General features: G+C 44.5%; 1 long non-coding RNA gene across 1 annotated transcript; it reads right to left on the reverse strand.

Moving 5' to 3' along the window:
- Positions 1-2,560: 2,560 nt before the first annotated feature.
- LOC122378553 lies at positions 2,561-5,152 on the reverse strand. Its single transcript, XR_006256038.1, has 2 exons — positions 4,955-5,152; positions 2,561-3,041 (listed from the first exon to the last, which is right to left on the reverse strand). It is a non-coding gene; the product is annotated as an uncharacterized LOC122378553 (long non-coding RNA).
- Between the last annotated feature and the right edge of the window lie 367 nt (positions 5,153-5,519).

Consider the following 5,519-nt stretch of genomic DNA (forward strand, 5'->3'; position numbering starts at 1 on the left):
ATATGGGCGGGCCGGATTTGGGAATTGAAGGTTGAACCCGGATCAAAACGGATCAAAATTTTAACATTCAACATTGAAGTTAAAAATTATTCTAATGTGTTAAGCGGCAGCAGAGGTTTGATTAAAGTAATAGTAGTAGTAGTAGGTTTATAAGCATGGTTTTTGGAACCATGATGGTCTGTGAGATGTATGGCTGTCTGGTCCCTTAGATTGAATTTGTTAGTCCAGTTTTGGGTGAAACCAGTTATTGGTGAAACGGATTATTACGGATATTTTTTGGAAGTTTGGCTGCAATACGGGCCATGGGTGGGCCGGATTCTGATATTCAAAGAAAGGCGGATAATGGGCGGATCTGGATATGACTTGCCGGATATGGGCCGGGCCGGATCCTAAAAAGCCTATCCGTGAAGTGCTCTACCCTGACCCAATTGACCTTTGACCTGTGACCTCTTTTCCGAGACCATGTTTGGCCAGAATCGCGATTCGGCGTATGTCGGCTCGCATTAGCCGCGCTTTTGCAAGCTTTTCGTGGTTTCAAACGTTCAAACATGTGATTTGATGTTGCTCCCATACATTAGGGTGGGTGTCAAGGTCACCTGAAGGTCAGGTCAGGTCATTGACCTTTGGTGACCTCGGGTGACCTGGGTTCACTTTTTCGAGTTTTACATGTTTCTAAGCTAGTTCTTGGAGCTGAATTCGAATTCAGCAACCATTTGAACATTTAAGAAGTAGTTTTGGTGCCTTCGTAACATGTTGCGAAGCTGTCAGAGGCGGTTGACACGTATTACGAATACCCGTCACAACCCCTACCGGTTGACCTGACCTGACCTGACCCGACCTGGTCTAAATGCTTAAAGACATCATCTCTGATCAAAACTAACACGATATTCGTGATCAGCACCCCGGAAAACCACATAGCAGCCACACTTTACGACTTTCTAACAGGTCCCGATTTTCCCGGTTTTCGGGTCATTGACCTGACCTGGAAGGTCACCCGATGACCTAGGACCTTAAAATTCGGTATCATCGGCTTCCTCTCGTGACGGGCAACACGCTCGTTTTTTCCCGCGAAGCTCTAGCTCGATCAGGGGCCAAACGCGAGGGGGGGCGTACCAACTTGTGCCGTCGAAGGACGGAAAATGGCCTGTGCCGGCAAGGGTTAAACATTGGTCTATATGTTTTTGTGCACGACACATTATAAAGTGGCATACATTTTATCGATTGGCGTTGCATTGACGTTAGGCACATGTGTAAAACAACGATCTTCTGTGCATAGTGCTTTTGAACTTACCATTTGCTTTTCTTGTTCTCTCGCCTCAGTCGATCCATTTGATATGAAGTAGCTAAACTCATCATAATTAGTATTTAGTATGTATTTTTACTAGTTACAAAAAAAATTGATATAGGTAGGTAGTCTACACTGTGCAGTCAAGTAAGCAAAGGTACAATAGGTACGCGTAGTTGTAACAAATACGATGCGATGTTAATAATCCTAGGTAACTATTTGGCTCTTTGGGCACAAATATATGTGCATGTCTACCTGTGACCGTTTTTAGCCTAGGTATCATTGATATTTATTATCATAATGGTCAACAAATTGCTATAACTGTATATGCTATACCTGTGCTATAAATTATAACTACCTATTGTACTTGGGCTCAACCTGATCTCCCTCGGGGGCACGTGGGTCTAGGTACCGATTTTAATATTGTTATTTCAGATATAATTTATCAAGTCACTATTATCTAATGGACATTGACGTAAAGGCTTAGGTACATTTATCTTTCTTTGGAAAAAAATTGGGAATTTTAGCGCTTGACAAGTGATAACACAGGGACGCTTTTACAAGAACGTTCGTGGTAAAGTCAAACAATAGCAATGCCCAAAGAAGTGAGATAGCTATAAGAATATTTGTGCACATAAGTTATATAGCTACAGAAGGTAGCTATATAAGTGTATGAACATCGCAGATATCGTCGCCATTAATCGTAGCTGATGCGTGCAGGGCACTTGCCTCATGCCTGACCATTGACCGGCCTTCTTCAGCGCGCAGACAGGACGCCTCTTGTATTCTGTATGAAACATACCTCAGTAGGTATTATTTGTCGGCATGCAAAAACTGAAAATGATTTCCTCGAAATGTCGCATTTCATTCCGTCTTTTGCTAGGCTACGGATCATTATGTGTTTTGTTATTTTATGTGTCCTGAATCGTTGCCGTTCATGTGACCGTCTCGGTCTGACTGGCCCTGCTGGAGGCCGGGTCAGCGGGAGGGGGTGGGGGGGGGGGGGGGGGGGGTGGGGGTCAGCTGACCGCCGCGCCGACCAGCGACGGCCCGGTCCTCGGTGTCAGAGAAACATTGCGCTTTTCCATGTAGCTGCCAGTATGCGGAGGCTCGTGGGGGTGTATAGTCGTCTTGGAGTTTACGGGGTGACGTGCATGAGGGCAGTCGATGCAGCCACCTGTTATGGTTTCTGGAGGGATGCGAGAAGTGCCGCGCCGCGTGGAGACTGTACTCTATTATACACACTTCTGTACTCCCGCAAATAAACTGCACAGAAACGTCACCAGTGTATATGTATTTGCATAAATAACGGCAAGCCCTCGAAAATCAGAAGACGAGATGATTTTATTTAACGACCTATGTATATCGACGGTAGCTCTAGCACTATGCGAAACCAGCGTAGCTGTTAGCCATTTTTGTTTTTCAGTATGTCAACATCTATAGGTACAAACCGCAATGTATGTATGCTCGGATTTGCTTCACTGTCAGTTACAATGCAGTGGCCATGTTCATTCATTGATAGGCCTACATGTTGGAAGACTGATGTTGCAGAATAGCTCCCTAATCAGCGGCGGGTATCTGTCGTAGTCAAGGTCTGGAATGCAGCATGGCTTGGTGATTGGCGCCGGCAGTCCGGGGGCGGGGGTGTCCTCGAACGTGTTGCAACTGGAGCACTTGTAGCCATGGGGGCAGCCCTCGCAGATGCATCCGACAGCCAGGCACACAAAAGGTGGTCTTGTGGTTGGGGTAGCCGTACCTATAAAACGAGAATGGTGGTAACGTATCTGTTATCGTGGTTTAACGCACTACAGTTACATAATATGTAAGCGCCACAAACATACAGAAAAAGAGGAAAAAGACAATGAATGCATATATAAATAAAGCGCCATAGTACCTATGGTGTACACAAGTTGAAACTTTACACAATTACGAAACTGTTGTCGAACTTAAACACGATTTGATGCGATCGTGATTGAGTGCCCCCATACATCCAATTTTCCGCCTTACATTACATAATACATAATGCACATCTACATCCATCCATCCATCCAACCATACATACATACACACATGCATATTACGTCATACATACATGCATACATTCATACATACATACATACATGATTCCATCCATTCATACATACATACATACATGATTCCATCCATTCATACATACATATCTTCATGCATACATACCATCACATACAAACATACTTACACAGGGAGCTAGAACTTAAAGGAAAAGGGCCACCTTTAACATGGGGATTGAAACTGAGATAGCCATCTTGTAGCCCGTGTCCGAAAACCTAACTAACTGGCTCCTTACGGCCGATTTCGGCCTCCATTCGTAGTTATCGGCAATTTCAAAAGAAAATACGCCAGGAATGCGTCCTTATCCCAGGAATGCGTTCTTATCCGACAATACAGCCACCCGCGGCGAGGCTTTGGTTTTTTACCAATCAGCTCCAACCAGCTCAGCTTTAACCAATCACCTTATCTGACACAATCCGACGAGTCTGTCTTCTGAACGCTGATTGGCTTGAGTGTGACGTCATCGCTATGCCATCATACAGTAGGTGCCGTAGAGAGTATCAACATAGTACCAATATGTGAAATAGTTTTAAATACTTTTTCGCGAATTGTGCACTTCTGGCACCAGTTTTAAAAAGAAAATGAAAAATAATAATGTCAAAATGAAAAACAACGATATCTTCATATTTCACGAAGGTGGCCCTTTTCCTTTAAGGCAAGATCATTGCATATTATGGATGTGTCTCCTAAGCGAAAGAAATTATTTTCCCTATACATAGGTCCATAATCTATTATACAGCTGACGTATTTTAATAGCTAAGTTAGGTACTGGTCCCGTTCTGTACTTAAAGGGACTATCCCACCTTTAACATGGGGTTTGAGTTGAGATAGCCAAGTTTGCGGCGAGGTTCAGAAACCACTATCTATCTAGGTTGCAACCCCCGCGGCCTCTTGGTGTTGAAGAAATTCGTTCCCTTCATTTGAAAATGGGCCTTGTACAAGGCCCTATCTTCAACATGGAGCGACCGTTAGTGTGACGTCACCTCGTTTAGTCATTCTGATTTAAATGGGGTTGTTCGTTGAAAAATCGCTTAAAACTTGGTCTGAACTTTGTTGTGGTGCCTACAGAGTAAAAAGAATCAGTTCTATGACCATAGGCGCGGGAGCGGGGGGGGGGGCAGTGGGGGCAGCTTGCCCCCCAACTCTAGGGCCGTGGGGGCGGTGCCCCCACAACTTTGAGACGAAATACCGCACTTTTTTTGCAAATGTTTGTTCTTTTTTGCTTGAAAAGCCAAGGGATGAAAAATAAGTGGCCTAAAACCGGTGAGAAAACTAGATTTGGGGGTACCCTAGGTTGATCTCCATTATGGTGTGCCCCCCCCCCCCCCCAGTCTGAAAGTAGTTCCCGCGCCTATGTCTATGACAGTAATGTGGCCTGGGGAAGGAGGTAATTTTGGGCTGTGACGTCACATATTTGAAAGTTTGTGTTTGGAATATGGGAAGCCTAAGATGTTTAATGAAAAATAAATGCCAGAACCGTGTTCCTGGTCATCCAATCTATAAAGTCGGGCACAATTTAACTGGTTTTAACAACATCTTAGAAGGTGGGATAGTCCCTTTAAGTTACTCAATACTCACCTGCTTGAAGCCAGACGGCTATAGCCAACAGAACGGCAGATGCCAACAGCAGTGCACGCATCTCAGCTACTTGTGTGGATACCGATAGCTCACTGTGATACGGCTGGTTCTACAGCCGGCTTATATCGGCAGTGGGCGTCTGACACGGACACAAAGCCACCGACAGGACAGAGCTGGCCAGTCCACGTGACAACTGACAGCGGGTGTCGCGCCGCGGGCGCACATTGACCTTTGGATGTACTGCCGTGTGATTCATAGGTCGTGCACCTTTTGCTGACGGTCACCCTTCAAGGGGGAAAAATTGTCGAACTGATGGAAAAAGAAACTACACAATAACCAACCCTTGTAATCTTACATGTTGGTTAACGAACATTACAGATGTATCGAAGCTTTCAACAGCGATTGATACCGAGCTTCTACATTTCTTTTGCGGACAGTAATGGCAGAACAATATTAAGACAAAATAAATGCACTCGAGAATAAAACATCTTTTTTTAATATTTCTTATGATAGGTAAGTACCAACATAAAGATCTTATGTATATAAGATCAGAGTTTCGGAGTCG

This window comes from Amphibalanus amphitrite, unplaced genomic scaffold, assembly GCF_019059575.1.
Source record: "Amphibalanus amphitrite isolate SeventyFive unplaced genomic scaffold, NRLGWU_Aamphi_draft 000061F_arrow, whole genome shotgun sequence".
In the NCBI taxonomy this organism is placed as follows: Eukaryota; Metazoa; Arthropoda; class Thecostraca; order Balanomorpha; family Balanidae; genus Amphibalanus; species Amphibalanus amphitrite.